The sequence below is a fragment of the Zalophus californianus genome, chromosome 9, assembly GCF_009762305.2.
Source record: "Zalophus californianus isolate mZalCal1 chromosome 9, mZalCal1.pri.v2, whole genome shotgun sequence".
In the NCBI taxonomy this organism is placed as follows: Eukaryota; Metazoa; Chordata; class Mammalia; order Carnivora; family Otariidae; genus Zalophus; species Zalophus californianus.
Window position 1 is genome coordinate 4,690,221 of NC_045603.1, and position 17,111 is coordinate 4,707,331.

Here is a 17,111-nt window from a genome sequence, read left to right on the forward strand (position 1 = left end):
CTTAAGCCCATGTACCATCGAGCAGAATCTTTGGCATAGTAGGAGACCAGAGCTGGAGGAACTCTCTGAAGCTGGCTAGCGTAACCATCTCATTAGGTAGATGCTACCTTTGGCCCAAAAGGACTAAATACTTGGTCAAAACCCACAGTGCAGGTTAATGAGAGGATTGTGTGCATGCACGCATGTGTGTGTGTCTATGTGATCAAACCACACCACAAAATATGTTGAATTTTTGAACAGTATCTGATATAAAAATATTTTTTTTCAAGAATTTGATACAATGATGAAATGTCATCAACAGCCATGCAATGTCCAGCAACGATCCATTAATGTTCTGCTCTGTGCCTGGTACTGCTCCGGGTGCTGTGGGTGAAGCGGGGGCCAAGCTGGAGAGGATGCCGGCCTTTGTAGGGTATCCATTCCATTTGGGGGAGAGCCCCAGTCAACCGGTAAATAAATAAATAGACGAACAAGCTTATGTCAGACAGTGATAGGTGCTGTAGAGATAACAAGATGTGATCAGTGTTCAGGTTTTTCGTTCACTGAACAAATATTTATTGAGCTCCCGCTGTATGCCAGGCACTGCATTGGGCCCTGGGGAAATGGAACAAGACGGAAGAGGTTCCTGAACCCAGAGATTTGATTGTGGTTGGGAGAAATGCTGTGATACATGAAGAGACGTAAAGCTCCAGATGACTAGCTTCTATGAAGCAAGAAAGCAGATGATAAGATGGAGCAACAGAAGGGGAGGCTGGGAGAGGGGCAACTTGAGAGTGCTTCCAGAAGCAAGTGCAAAGGCCCTGAGGTGGGAAAGGGCGTGGTCAGTAAAAAGCAAGGAAGTGGGGAGGCCAATGTGGCTGTGACCTGGGGGGCCAGGGAGGGAGGTGAGAAGGGAGCTGGAGGCTGGGGAGGAGCCGTGTCACCTCCCGCCAGTGTGATGGAGGGGGGAAAAGCAAGGGGCACCTAGGTCCTTGGGCTGGCTCCTCTCCTTTTTCCCTTTTGCTGGCTGGCGGCACATGAGAACATTTAGTCTCTTTGCTGGTTGGCTGTGTGATCCCTGGAGCCCCCCTGCCTTACCATAAAAGGATTTTCAAAGGCAGTTTCTGAGTGTTCGATGGTCTTCCAGATTGACCACGGTCTGAGTCCTGCGCAGTGGTTCTGGCACATACTCAGCCCATCTATGAAACACATGCTGTTTATTCCACGGCGCTGAGTGGGTCCCAGGGGGCTATTTTCCTCCATTGTGTAAATCCATGCTTAGAGAAGTTTAGCACACAGATTATGCACTCAGCCAGCTGAAATGATTCTCTGTTGCTATTACAGTCAATGGTGAAAATCACACACACCACTTTGTAAAGTAAATGATTTTTTTCACCTGATAGATCATAATAGCTCTCCAGAGTTGTTAAGGTCTAAACAGTCCATTGAGAGCTTGTAGAGGTAGGAGGAGGGGGCTGGGGGTGGAAGGGGTGGTTGGGGGAGAGGAGTCTCATCATGCCATTCCTTCTGGAAATCTGGCACGACGAATATGGGCGCTCACTTTTCCTGGAACTCCAGTCTGCACGTAATGGGCTCATAAATATCACTGAGTATTTTTCTGTATTTCCAACACAAGTTTCTGTCTGGCTGACACCCAACCCCCACCCGTTTTCGGTCAGCCCTTTGTAATGTGTGTAAGGAGCAGAGGGAGGGCCATAAAAGTGTTTACGGTATCATAAGCACACAACCACACGCCACTCTGCTCTGAGGTCTAAGCTCAGACCCACGTCTTGAGGAAATACACCCACTCCCCCGATGCTCCCCTTTAGAGAGGACAGCCATTACCCACTGAGCACTCTCTGTGGGCCATGCGCCACCCTGTTCTAACTCCTTTATCTGTGTCCAACAGTCTAACAAAACGATGTGCAAAGCCAGTTGATGTCCTTCCTGTTATTTAGATCAGGAAACTGAAGTAGGACAGGCTGTGACCTACCCCAGTCCCACGAGTAGTCACGTGGTAGGCGCTGGAGACTCACTGAATGAATGCATGAACGAATGGGCGGGACAGAGTTAGAAGTCTTGAGTGTTGGCATGAAGCCATCCCACGCCATCCTTCTCTCGCCGCCCCCCCCTTGCCACCTGCCACAGCGTGGGGACAGGTGGGTGCTCCCAGGCACGAGACTCAGCCCGTTGCCTACAGCAGACCAGAGAGTCCACAAGGGACTTCCTCCAGGAGTGACTTATGGGCCACCCATGTCGGAACATTGGGAGGAGCTCAGGAATCTGCATTTTGACCAATTCTGTAGGTGATTCTTATGCAGAAGATGGAGCGTGTGTCTATTAAGATGAGAGAAAATAAAAGTGGAGATACTGTTCTGGTGAAGACAGTTTTGGACAGTTTTCCAATAATGTTCCCCCCTCCTTTATATTGTGATAAAACATACAGAACACAAATTTTAACACTGTAACCATTTTTTCCCTAAGAAAATGTATACAGCTTATTTTTTACCAGTAACAGAATTACATGGTGATATCGTATGGATGCACTTTTTTTTTTTAAAGATTTTTATTTATTTATTTGACAGAGAGAGACACAGCGAGAGAGGGAACACAAGCAGGGGGAGCGGGAGAGGGAGAAGCAGGCTTCCCGCCGAGCAGGGAGCCTGATGCGGGGCTCCATCCCAGGACCCCGGGATCATGACCTGAGCCGAAGGCAGACGCTTAACGACTGAGCCGCCCAGGCGATGCACTCTTGATATGAATATGATTTTGGGATTCTTAAGATCTCTGTTAACAGGGTTCTTCCATTATTTATGTCCTTTTTTTGTTACTTAAAATTTTTATTGAAGTAGAGTGAACACAGTGTGATATTCATTTCAGGGGTACAATATAGTGATTCAACAATTCTACGCAATACTCGGTGCTCATCACAGTAAGTGTTCTCTTAATCCCCTTCACCTGTTTCACCCATCCCCCTCCACCTCCCCTACGTTTTAGGCATTTTTAAGTGTACAATTCGGTGGCATTGACAATCCCATTGCTGTACAACCATCACCACCATCCATCTCCAGAAACTTTTTCATCTTCCCAAACAGAAACCCTGTCCCCAGGACACAACTTCCCATCTCCCCTTCCCCAGCCCCGTCTGGTCTCCTCTCTGTCTCTATGAATTTGCCAAATAGGGACCTCATGTAAGTGTAGTCATACCAAATCTGTCCTTTTGTATCTGGCTTATTTCACTTAGCGTATGTCTTCAAAGTTTCTCCACGTTGTAGCATGTCAGGATTTTATTTCTTTTTCGGGCTGAATAATATTGCATTGTAGACCTAGACCGTATGTTGTGTATGCATTCATTTGTTGGTGGACAGCTGTGATCTTTCCACCTTTTGATTATTATGAACAATGCTGCTGTGAACCTGGGTTATGAGTATCTGTTCGAATCCCCGCCTTCAGTTCTTTTGGGGATATACCAAGGATTGGAATGGCTGGATCAAATGGTAACTTTATTACATTTGTTTTGGCATGTAGACATTTATAAAGATCATTGTTCTCAACAAATCGGAATCAATACCTCCTTTTAATAATGTTTTTAAAGGAGGTTAGAAAACACCTAACGCAAAAATTACCATCTTTCAATGACATTTCAATAAAAATGATAAAATAAAAAATTACCATCTTAGCCATTTTTAAGTGCATAGCCCAATAGTGTTAAATATATTCACATTGTTGTGAAGCAGATCTCCAGAACTTTTCGTCAGGCAGAACTGAAACTCTATATACATTCAACAATAACTCCCCTTTTCCTTCCCCCCCCCCCCCTGGGAACCACCACCCTATTTTCTGTTTCTATGAATTTGACTACTTTAGATACTTTATGTAAGTGGGATCAGTCAGGTAAAAAATATTTTGTCATGCCCCTGTAGTATGCTGAAATGAAATTCACAGATACCACTTTCTCGTAACACAATTCTGAAGGGGAAAAAAGTGTAATGCCCGAACTATAATATGAGGGAGAACTGAAAGTGATTGATAATAAAATGCATATTCCAGCATATAAACACTTCGGTTTGACTCCACCAAAAGATTTAATGGAGCAGCAGAAGCTCACGCCCACACAGTGTTTGGAGAATTGTCAGGAATGGGACAGCTGTGGGTGTGAACCGTTCCAGGCAGGTGACAGTGATGGGTGCCACAGGCTCGCTGTAGGCAGCGGCAGGATCTTTCGAAACGGTCAACATTTGGTAAAGTTCCAGCAAGGACACAGAAACAGTCTTCCCTCCCATTGCTTAGTGGCTTGTAATCAAGATGTAAAAACCTCCGGGTGCATATGTGAACGTTTAGTCTCAGATAATTATAAACACTTTTCCCCACCTGCATTAATGCCCGCCAGGACATTTGAAAAAAATGTATGAGATGTGGGACCATTCTTTTTTTGTGTGAGATTATCCTTGTGCACTGAAGGACATCTAGCAAACCTGGTCCCAGCCACAAAAGGCCTGAGGTAACCCCATCAAAGTGGTAACAAGAACACACGTCATGTTTCCAAAATGCCCTCCAAGGGGCGGTATACAGGAAGAAACAAAACAAACGTGCACCTTCATAAATCACAGCAACAAGAAAACCCAATACCCTTTTAACCCCCACACAGGTCAAAACACAGAACCTTGCCAACGCTCCCTCTCCCTTCCCCTCTGGGGGCTAGGGGTGGGTTAGCCTGCCTTTTTTTTTTTTTTTTTTTTTAAGATTTTATTTATTTATTTGACACATAGAAACACAGCGAGAGAGGGAACACAAGCAGGGGGAGCGGGAGAGGGAGAAGCAGGCTCCCCGCCGAGCAGGGAGCCCGATGCGGGGCTCGATCCCAGGACCCCGGGACCATGACCTGAGCCGAAGGCAACGACTTCAGCTGAGCCACCCAGGCGCCCCTTGCCTGACTTTTCTCATATTTCTTGACCATTTTATCATACGAGGGTGCATCCCTGAACGCCACAGTTTGCTTTTGCCTAGCTAATTTTTAAATATGTTTTTCAGTTCTTTAAATTGACAAGCTCTCCCTACCTGCTTTTCTTTCTTTCTTTTTTTTTTTTTTTTTAAGGTTTTTCTTTTTCCTTTACAATTTATCTGCTAAGGACTGAGGCTGTTTGGCCTGTGGAGTTTCCTGCTGTCTATAGATGGTGTGAAATGCCTTCTTGTGGTGCCGTCCAGCATGTTCCTCTGTCTGCTCTGTTTGCGGCACGGTGGCACCAGACACCTGGTGTCCCAGCTTTTGGCAGGACTCTTGGTGCTGTTGTCTTTGTCTGCTTGCTTGTTTGCTTCCTTTCTTCCTTCCCTCCCTCTCTCCCTCCCTCCTTCCTTCCTTCCCTCCCTCCTTCCTCCCTCCTTTCCTTCTTTCTTGCTCTTTTCCATGCATCTCTTTTCTCCCCCACCAAGAATTTTGGTTCTCAACAACACAGGGATGACACAGTTACAACATCTGACTCCAATCCCCATCTGTCAAGGTCTAACCCACTCATCAAGGTCAGTGACCTCCATGTTGCCACATCTGATGGTCAGTTGCCAGGTCCTCATCAACTTGACCCAACAGCAGCATTTGACTCAAAGCAACCACTCTCTCCGTGAAACTTATTCTTCTCTTGGCTTCTAGGACACCCCACTCTCCTGCTCTCCTTCTCTTCCCTGGTGCCCTCCTTTATGGATTCCTCTCCATCTCTGCAACCTCTGGCTGCCAGCTCATTCCTCGGCATCCACACTCATCCCCTGTGTGATCTCACTGTGGCTTCATCTGCCAGCCCATCACAGCCTGGGCTTCTCCCCAAGCGCCTGACTCCTGTGTCTCCTCCACATCCCCCATGGACATCATGTAGCCATCTCATACTTAGTATGTCCAAAGGGTATTTTTCTCTGTCTTCCCATCTCAGTAAATGGATGGCCCCAGCCTTCTAGATACTTAGGACAAAAGCCAAACATGTGGGAGTCACCCTTGACTCATCTCTTCCTCTCACCCACACACAAGCCATCAGGAAATCCCTTGGCTCTTCTGACACAGATCCAAAATCAGAGCTCTCCTCATTGGCCCCTTTATCTGCCTCCTTCCTCACGCTCTCATTGTCTCCTGCCTGGATTTCAAAGACAGCCTCCCACCTGGTCTTTCTGCTCCACCTGCCCTCCCTAGTCTGCTCCCCCACAGCAGCCCAATGATCCTGCTACATCCCAAGACCCTCCTTTGCCCAAACTCCCCCACCCCACGGCTCCCATCTCATTTGTGGGGAAAGCCAGCATCCTCACAATGGTGAGCAAGGCCCGGTGTGATCTGACCCCGGGGCCTGCTCTCTGCCCCACTGCTCCCCCAATCCACCCCACTCCAGCCCTTTGCCTCGACTCCCTTCCCCCGACGCCACGTACTCCTTCACTGTCTTCAGGGTCCTTTTTCAAATGTCACTGTGTCAGAAAGGCCTTCCCTTCCCTGCCTAATAGGATAATAGCCCCCAGCCCTGGCCTCACTTCATTTTTCTAAAGCAGCATCCTCATTTCTCCCTCTGGTTTATTTAGTGGTTGTTATTGGACTATAGGCTCTACCACGGTGGGCCGTTGTGTCTGTCTGGTTTTGATACTGGATCTCCAGTGCCTAGAACAACCCTTGGCCTGTGGTCATGTCACTCTATGCTGATGAATGAGTACATGAATGGGTGAAGAACCAGTGACTCTCCTGTTCGGGGGAGCGAGGCTCAACTCAGCCTGACTGAGCACTTTGGCTCTTACACCTAACCCTCTCTCTCTCTCTGTCATTGTGGCAAAATATAAATGACATAACCCCCCCTTTTAATCGTTTCAAGTGTAGAGTTCAGAGATGTTAAGTATATTCACAGTGTTGTGCAACCATCTGTCTCCAGAACTTTTCCATCTTCCCAGACTGAAACTCTGTCCCCAGGACATGCGAAGTCCCCATCCCCCTCTGCCAGACCCTAACAACCACCAGTATACTTTCTTTCTCCATGAATTCGACTCCTCTATGTACCATATGAATGGAATCATGCAGTATTTTTGTGCGTGGGTGTGCGGCTTATTTCACGGAGCATAACGTCCTCAGGGTTCATCCGTGGTGTAGCCTGTGTCCGAATCTCCTTCCTTTTTAAGGGGGAATCGCATTTCCCTGTGTGTGCATTTCACATTTTGTTTATCCATTCATCCATTGGTGGACATTGGGTTATTTCCACCTTTAGGCTGTTATGAATAGAGCTGCGATGAACACGTGCATACAAATATCTGTTCGAGCTTCTGCTTTCGGTTCTTTGGGGCCTACATCCCCAGAAGCGGGGTTGCTGGGTCATACGGTAACTCTGTGTTTAATTTTTTTTGAGGAGCTGCCACACCTCACTTTTTTCTTTCTCAGGAAAATGTGTTTCCCAGCTCTCCTCAAGCCTCATCTCCTGGGTGGCAGTTCTCTGGCCATCTGCGTCCATGGAGCGTCTGGCCTGAGGGCTTCCCTCTGTGTCCAGTGGACTCCTGGCCCAGGTCCATGGTGGACACTCCAGTTGGCGTTGAACCATCAGTTTCGTCCTTCCCCGCTACCTCTCGGTGCCACTAGATGGCGCGGGAGAGTAGTTCAGTTTTGTTTCCGGGGGAGAAAGCCCTCTTTTGTTCCTCCTGCCTGGGTGGGGGTGGGCGTTGGGGGGCGATCGCCCTTCAGAGCTCCATATCTGGGATCACACTGCCTTGAAACTTGGCGTTTCTGAGTTTGTAATGTCTTTAGTTGGGGAAGCCCACACCATCCTTCTTAAAGGGGGTAATGGTGTTGGGAAGACACTGGCACATCGGAAAAAACAGCAGATGGGGTGTCAGGAAATCCTCCTCTGTGTGACCTGAACGCCTCATCTAGGCTCCCCTGGCACCCCATCAGATGTTCCTCTACCTGTAAAATCGAAGGGTTGGATTGACCTGTGGTTCTCAGTTCTGGGAGAGGGTGAAGACCCGCTGGGGAGAGAACACAGCAATGCTGGTTGAATCAGAACCTCCAGGCACTTTGTCAAAGCTCCTCAGGTGATTCTAATGTGGGAAGCGGAGAACCCCTGGGTTAGGTGGGCCGAGACCCCTTCCAGCTGGAAGGGGCTCTTACCACCTGAGACACCAGCTGTTCTCCAAACATAGGGGACAGGGATATATTAACCCCCTCCCCAGGGAATTTGTCAGAAGACACCTGCTATCCAGGGACCCCCATCCCAAGCTTCGAATGAGTGGGACAGGGTACGCCGGCTCTAAGCCCTTTGAAACAGCCCTCCCCAGCACTGCAAGGCACTGCTGGGCACTCATGAGATGCTCAAGGAATGTTTGGCTAAATAGTCTCATTTAATTAAGGAGAGCTTCCAGAAGAAAGTGATCCCAGAGCTGAGCCTCGAAGGCCAACCAGGAATTAGGACAAAGAAGGGTGAAGAGCTTTCTCCCCGGGGCAGCTGGAACAGTGTGTGGTCTTATTGTGGGATCGTGGAGCGCAAGGGTCAAGAAAGAGAGAATTCTTGAGATGTTGTGTGATGCAGCTTAGTGAGTTTATTTGAATAGCGTGGGGACAGGAGCCCTGGGCAGAAAGAGCTGCTGTTTTGCTGTGTGAAGCTGGTGGTTACATGCTTAGTCATGCTCAAGGGGCAGGGGAGGCGCAGGGAGTATTAGATCATAAGTGTCTTCTTCGAACTTCTACTTGTGAAACTAGTTTCATGAGATTTCTCTGGTGCTTGTCATCCAGTTCAATATTGGCTGTCGGTGAGGTGGATGGGCAGTCAGGAGACCCTATAAGAATGCAGCAGTCAGGGCGTCTTTGATGGTTATCACAGCTACGCAGGCTCTAGTCAGCCTCCCGGGCTACTGAAGGTAAGCCTGCTTCTCTCCCTCCGGCATCCCAGGGATGTGGGGCCGTGAGGGCTGGCTGAGTCCTCTAGGGTGGCTCACCCCTTCTCCAGTGGGGCCCTGCAGGATGGGACAGGAAGCAAGGTGGACGCATCCCCTGGTGGGGAAGCCGTAGCTGCTGCAACTGAGATGTCTGAGCTTTGCTTCGTGTGTTCTGGAAAACCCCGACGGGGCTTAAAGAAGGGGAGTGTTGGAGGAGTCAAGCATTTCCGGTGGGTGATAGATGGAGCCCTGAGGGTGGGGCCAGAAGAAGGGGGGCAGGAGGAAGGAGGCCGGCTGGGAGGTGAGTGCACTCACCTGGGCCCAGAGCGCTGAGAGTGATGGAGGAGGGAGAGGGTGGGTGGAGTTGGGAACCAGGAAGGGGAAGGAGGAGGCGGGGAGGACCGGTGAGGACGGGGCCTTGCTGGCCATCGTGAGGGCTCCGCTCTCACCGAGGGCCTCTGGGAACTGTTGCGGGGTTTGAATCAGGTCCCGATCTGGTGTAGAACCACTCTGGCTCAGGTGTAGAGATGAGGGGGAGGGAGAAAGCAGGGCGGTCATCAGGAGGAAATTCAAACAGTCCCGTGGTCTCTGGGTCCAGTGGTGGTGGTGGAGAAGGGGAGGAGAGGTCAGTCTGGACGCTTGACAAAGACAGAGCCACCCGCATTGCTGATGGATTGGATGTGGGAACGAGAAAGGAGTCATGAGGACTCCAAGCTTTGTACCTGGCCCAGCAGCTGGAAGGCTGAACTGTCCCTCGCGGGACTTTGGAGACTGGAGAGGGTTGAGGTGGAGAGTTTGGGGTGGGGGTGCCTGCTGGGCCGTCAAGGGGATGGAGCTGCCAGACGGGTAGAAGCCAGGGCTGGAGGGTAGTCTGAGAGTCACCGTGCGTGATGGAATTTAACGTCGAGGGACATCAGCACACCCGTTGGCTTGGGCGGTGGAAGGCACTGGGGACCCGGGCCACTGCAGCCTCAGAGGGCTGGGGAGCTTAAACGGCAGACATTTCCTTCTGGAGGCTGGAAGCCTGAGGTCAGAGGACAGCATGGTGGGGTCCCGGCGAGAGCCCTCCTCTGGCTTACAGACGGCCCCCTTCTCGCTGTGTCCTCACAGGGCGGGTGGGGTGGGGAAATTGTTAAGTGGAGACAGAGACAGAGCCAGCTCTCTGGGGTCTCATAGAGACGCTAATCCTATCAGGTTAGGGCCCTGGCCTTATGACCTCATTTTAACCTGAATTACTCCCTTAGAAGCCCCGTCTCTCAATACAGCCACACTGGCGGTTAGGGTTTCAGGATACAGATTTGGGGGGCGGGATACAAGCACACCATCTCCCATGCGGGGGCAAGGCCCCCCATCTTCCAGCCCAAAGGACCAACCCCCACCGGTAGAGTGCAGAGCACTCCGAGGACTCTCCTGCCCCCTCCACTTCTGGAACAACCTCTTCCCTACTCTGCGCACCCATTTTCCAGGCCCAGCCCAGATGCTCACCCTCGTGAATGAACTCTTTCTTTCTTTTGAAAAACTGTGTTGACACCAAACTCGTCATATTGTATATATCGAATATGTACGGTTTTTAGCAGATCAATTAGACCTCAAGAAAGCTGTTTAAAGAACTCTATTGCCATCTTTTGTTTGCTTTTCTTCCTCTGCTCTTGTGGCTTTATAAACTTCCCTATAGTCACATTATTGAGGTGTGATTTATATGCAGTAAGCCGCACCCATTTGAACGATAGAATTTGATGAGTTGTGACGTATTTCCCTTTGTGAGAATTAGCACAGCAGCGAAGATGCAGACCACTGTCGTCACCCCAGATTTCCTGGGTCCCCCCTTCCCCGTCCTCTCTGCCCCCCACTTCGCCAGGGCCTCTGTCTCCCAACAGATGCCTGTTTGCATTTTGTAGGGCTGCATACAAAAGGAACTGGGGCGTAAACTCTTTTGTGTCCAGCCTCTGGCACTCAGCATAAGGACTTGGAGATTCCCGTCTCTGTGTGTGTCCGTAATTAATTTCTTTTTAGTTCCTGCATATTATTCCAGGGCATGATAAGCTGTCTTCTTATCATCCATGTCCCCTTTGTTGGACACTTGGGTTTTCAGCTTGGGGCGATCATGAATAATGCTGCTCTGAGCATTTGTGCGCAAGTCTTTGTCCGGGCAGAAGCTTTCGTTTCTCTCAAGTTTGTGCCCAGAAGTGAAATTCCTGGGTTGTATGGTAGGTGTGTGTTTCACTTCCCCAGATACTCTGGTTTCCTGTGTGGTTGTACTGTTCGCACTCCGCCGAGCAGTTAGAACTCACGCTTCCAATGCGTGAGTGATTCAGGTCAGCTCTGTTCTCACCACTTCTTGGTTCACGGTTTTACACTTAGATAAACAATTTAGCCATTCTCTTGTGTGTAGAGGTGTCTCGTGGTGGTTTCAGTCTGCGTTTCCCTGATGACTACTGATACTGACCATCTCTTCATGTGTTCATTCTTGTAGGTTCTCTTGCGAAGTTGTGAGCACATTGCTGATCCCGTTAGCTGGATATATCTCTTCCTTCAATCCCCATGATAAGGGTATGAATAAAATGGTCTTCCTTATTTTATCGTGATTTATCCATCACCAGATTAGAAATTTCTCAGAGGTAAGAACGGGTTCTCTCTCCCCTGCGCACGCCCTGCTTGCTTTGCCCAGCACAGCGGGGCCCGGTAGGAATTCAGGGAAATTGTTTAACTCCATTGGGAAGACTCCAGCTCCCAGCTGATCCTGCTCCAGAAGAGTGGAGCCCTCTGTGGGAGGAAGGGCTCCCTCTAAACTCCTTGTAATGAGCAGACAAATTAAGAAGATCTCCTTCTTTCCACTGAGATGAGCATGTAAATTAATGAAAGCTATTCTGAACTCCCCACTTCTCAGCAAAGATTAGGCAAGAAAAGAATAAGATATCAGAAGACAAACGGGTATAAAGATCTGGAAGGGACCAAGGGCTGCTCATTGTTCTTGGTGTCTCGAAGTCTGATAAGCCGTGGTTATATTAACATGGCAGAGTCCTGGGGTGTTGACACCATGATAGTGCCCTGGCTACAAACTGAGTTCCATGATTAATTTCTAAAAACATTTCTAATGATGCAAACCCAGTTACCATAACACTGCTATTACCCAGCATCATGAGAAAATGCTGCTTTTGCTATAAGTTAATTTTCCAGATAACTGAAAAGCACTCCTTTGCTAAAACCCTTCTTTCACTTTAACTTTTTAGATGAACACTATTCTAAAGCAGAAGATATGCTTTCTTTCATTCTTTGTTGAAAAACTCTGATGGGGCGCCTGGGTGGCTCAGTCGGTGAAGCATCTGCCTTCAGCTCAGGTCATGGTCTCAGAGTCCTGGGATCGAGTCCCGCATTGGGCTCCCTGATCAGCGGGGTGTCTGCTTCTCTCTCTGTCCCTCTCCCCTCCCTGGCTCGTGTGCGCTTGCTGGCTCTCTCGCTCTCTCTCTCATAAATAAGTACAATCTTTAAAACAAACTCGCATAAAATACACGTATCATTGCATTGACCACTTGAACCATTTTAAGTGTGTAATTCAGTACGTTCACATTGCTGTATAACCACCACCACTGTTCATTTCCAGAACTTTTTGTCTTCCTAAATTGAACTGCTTTCCCCATCCAACACTAACTCCCTGTTCCTCCCTCCCTCAGCCCCCGGCGCCTAGGGTCTACTTTTTGTGTCTCAGTCTGAGGACTCTAGAAACTTCATATGGTGGAAGCATGAAGTGTTTGTTCTTTTGTGGCTGGCTTATTTCCCCCCACATCATGTCCTCAAGGCTCTCCCGTGTTGTAGATTGTACCGAAATGCCCTTCCTTTTTTTTTTTTTTAAAGATACCACTTGATTTTTTTCTGCATGCATTGTTTTTTTTTTTTAAGATTTTATTTATTTATTCATGAGAGACAGAGAGAGAGAGAGAGAAGCAGAGGGAGAAGCAGGCTCCCAAGGAGCAGGGAGCCCGATGCGAGACTCGATCCCAGGACCCTGGGATCATGACCTGAGCCGAAGGCAGACGCTTAACCATCTGAGCCACCCAGGCACCCCCGAAATGCCCTTCCTTTTTAAGGCTGAATCAAACACCGTTGTATGGGTGGACCAGTTGCGTTTGCCCACTCACCTATTGATGGATAACTGGGTTGCTTCCACCCTTTGGCTATTGGGAATCGGGCTGCCATGAACATGGGTGTGCACATATTGGCTTGAGATCCTGCTCTCAGTTCTTGTGGGTACATCCCCAGAAGTAGGGTTACTGGGTCATACGCTAATTGTGTGTAACTTTTTGAGACACTGCCATAATGTTTCTCATAGCGGCTACACCGTTTAACATTCCCGCACTTTCTTTCACTCCTAAACAGGGGGTCCTGGGTCGGATTCCGCTGCGGGATGATTCTGGTCATTGTCCTGGAGTCCTAGTCTCGAACCTCCCTTGAGGCGAGGCTGGTTGGATTCTCTCTGCTGAGGGTTGGGGGCTGCTGGAATCTATGTGCGGGAATCTGTGATTCCCACGGATTTTTTTTTAACAATAGGGCCCCGGGGTTTTATGGTGGTTGTTGCAATTTACAAATCAAACAACATGAAAATTGGGAGGAATCTTAGAAATACATCTCCCCCTCCTGTTGATAAGGGAACTGAGGCCAGAGCAGCTAAGCCAGCTGGCGGGATGGTGCCACGTGCCACAGATGTCTTCCTCATTCTCCCAACACTCCAATCTCCATCATGGGCTGTCTCCGAGCAGCCCCTCTCCTTACGGTATGTTGTGTGTTCTCTAGCCCCACTTCCCGGCCTCTCCTTCGCAGTGTCCTTGAATCCTGATCTCTGTGGATGGCATCACACCAGGCTTCCTTTTCTCTCTGGCTTCTCCTTGGGTTGGGACAATGGGAGATGCAGGGATGAGAGGGGGGGATCTAGGCATTTAGTCCCTGGTTCCTTCCTTGTTAGCGTTGCCGAGTAAACGCAGGATGCCCGGTTAACTTTGAATTTTAGATAAGTAATAAATAATTATTTATTTATTCATTTGAGAGAGAGAGAGGGCGTGGGTGCACACAGAAGTAGGGGGAGGGGCAGAGGGAGAGGGAGAGAGAATCTCAAGCAAACTCCCTGCTGAGTGCGGAGCCCCACGATCTCAGGACCCTGACATCATGACCTGAGCCAAAATCAGGAGTTGGACTCTTATCGGACTGAGTCACCCAGGTGCCCCAACAATGAATACTTTTTTTTAGCATAAGTATATCCCATGCAGTATTTAAGACATTCTTGTACAAAAAAAAAAAAAAAAAAATTCGTTTATCTGAAATTCAAATTTATCTGGGCCTGTATTTTTATTTGCTAAGTCTGCTGAGGCTCTGAGCCCCTGTGGGTGGAGGGTGAGCCTGACCCCTCTCCTCTGATGGAGGCCCCAGCCCCCCTGGGTTCCGGTTGGGGCTCCCTGCATTCCTGTCGAGGTGGTGGCCCCAGGCGCCTCTCTGACCCCCCTTGGTTTTCTAGCCCCGTTGGTTTTCACGTGAGTGTCTCTAGATTCTCCCGCCCACCCTCTTGAGGGACAGGCCCTGACCAGTAGGTGAAGAGGGCTGCCTGCGCCATCTTGGTCCAGGCCCTGCAGAGGCCCAGGAGGCTTGGTCCGTGTTCCGAACGCACGACCGCAGCCTGGGTAAGTGGGGCTCTCAGAAATCTCACACTTTTATTTTTTTATTTTTTTTCAAGATTTATTTATTTATTTATTTGACACAGAGAGAGAGACAGAGAGGGAACACAAGCAGGGGGAGCGGGAGAGGGAGAAGCAGGCTCCTGCCTGAGCAGGGAGCCCGATGCGGGGCTCGATCCCAGGACCCTGGGACCATGACCTGAGCCGAAGGCAGACGCCCAATGGCTGAGCCACCCAGGTGCCCCAAATCTCACCCTTTTAGAAGTGAGTACAGTCCAAACCCATAGGGACTTCACGTGCCTTCTTTTCCCTGCTGGCCGGCAGCTGGGCGGGGCAAGCACCTGCTGCCCTCATTCCCTTCTGGATGCCGGTGTCCGCTCCACTCAGGAAGTAAAGGAACGAGTAGATGTTGCTGAATGCCCTAGTAGCCAATCTGCTGCAGATGTTCCAAGTGGCATTGGTGTGCAAGGTGTGCACTAGGAGCCTTCGCAGGCTGGGCGGGGGGGGGGGGGGCGGCTTGCCAGATTTAGCGAATAAAAACACAGAATGCTCAGTTCCATTTAAATTTCAGATAAACAGCAAATACTTTAGTATAATTATGTCCAATACAACATTGGAGACATATTTATCCCACACAGAATTTGTTGTTTAGATGATGTAAAACACTAACCGGGCATCCTGTATTTAGCCTGCCAGGCCAGGAAAGGGGTACCTCTGATTTTTAACCCTTTGATGCCTTCTTAGGTGAGGTGCCCCATGAGGCGCCCCAGGACAGACGCCCTCAGTTTCATTGTTTCGAATGCAGAAGCCGGGGCCCAAGGAATGAAGCATCCGTCCAGCATCACTGGGGGGTTTACACTCAGCTCTGTCTCTGTCCAACTTCCCTATCGGGGGCTTTGTCTCCAACCTTTCCTGCTGCCTTCGTGGAGGGGACAGTTGCAGTGACAGCCGGGGTGTGGTCCAGTCTGGTAGTTGCTGGGGGTGGGATGCGGTTGGCGCCCACCTGGAGCTGTGGTCACGGGGCCGGGAGATGGCCTCTCATCCCCTAGCAAAGCAGCCTGCTCCCTGTGCTCTGTGGGGGCAACCTCAACTCATACTGACAAACTCAGTTCCCATGGTGACCAAGCCTCAGCCACACACACACACACACACACACACACACACACACACACACACACACACACGCTTCATGGAGCAATACCTACTCATTATGAATGACTTGCTCCAGTACTTTCTAGTCTACTCTGTTCTGTTCTATTCTGTGTCTGCTCCATCTCCGCCTCCTCCTTCCCCTGTGTATTTCCTCCTCCTCCTTGCTGATTGTGACCCACACAAGGATTTCACACATTCTGCGGGAGCACCTCTGAGCTGGGCGGTTGATGCCATGGAGGACAGTCACCTCGACCCTCACATCCAGCCCACGGCTGAGCCCCCAGGAGGCCTCACAGGAGCACCCACATGCTCATTCCCCTGTGCTCTCGTCCCTGCCCCTGGACGGTCCTGTGCTCAGCCTTGAGCCGTGCTTTGGGCTCCCAGCGCAGCCAGTCCTGCCCATGCAAATAGCTGGAAGTCAGGCTGAAGGCAGCAAGAACCCAAAAACCCATATACCCTGAGTCGTCTGGGTGCTGAGCACAGAGAATTCACTCCAATTGGGGATCTAAGGGTGGCTTCATGGAGGAGGAGACTTGGAGGGTAAGGAGTTTTGGGAAGTGGAGAGATTGGGCCAGGGGAGGGACGTCCAGGTAGAAGGAGTGACGTGGAAAGGGTAGGAAAGGTCTGGTGGGTTTGGGAATGGCGAGCAGCCTTGTAGGGCTGGATCCCAGGGTGGCACAGGAGTGATTTAAACAGTCATAAAATAACTCAGATGAATGGATGCCTACTATGTGCATTACCACCATTAGCTCATGCCAGCCTCCCATGACCCCATGAACTGCACACCTTCAACATGAAAGGGCAGTCCAGTGGCTTGCTCTCTGTGGAGGCACCGGGACTCAGGCCAGGACATCTGGCTCCCAAATCTGGGCCACTAAACCAGCCTTCTGGCCGGGAAAGCCAAGGCCGCAGGGAAGGCAGGCCAGCTGCGGGAACAGGAAGGCAGGGGTTCCGTTGTCGTTGTTCATGGATGAGTTTCAGGCAGCTCGACCTTGGCACAGAGGAGGTGCTCAACAAAAATGTGTTGAACACAGGAGAGAATCAGGAGGACCCCCTGCCATCAGAATCCCATCCTTCAGCCGAGGCAGCAATGAACAGAAAGGTGCCACCGCAGGCTGAGAAAGTCTCCACATCCCAGTCCCCAGAAGGGGGGCCTTTTGGATAAAGAGTCTTTTGCAGTTGTGACTTTCCTGGATTATCTGTGGGTCCTCACAGCTGTGAGGATGTGCCGTCACGAGAGGGCCCCATAGTAGTGTCGCGGAAGAAGCACCAACTCTGAGTTGGAAGCCAGGGGCCCTCTGCCCATTTGCTATATGACCTCGGTCAAGGGAGTCACTTCTAGCCCCGCTCCTTTGTATCTAAAACACTTTGTGTCCCGGGCAGGGGGAGGGAAGGGGGCAGGTGACTGAGAAATTCTCTCCTGTCTCTGTGTCACAGTTGTTG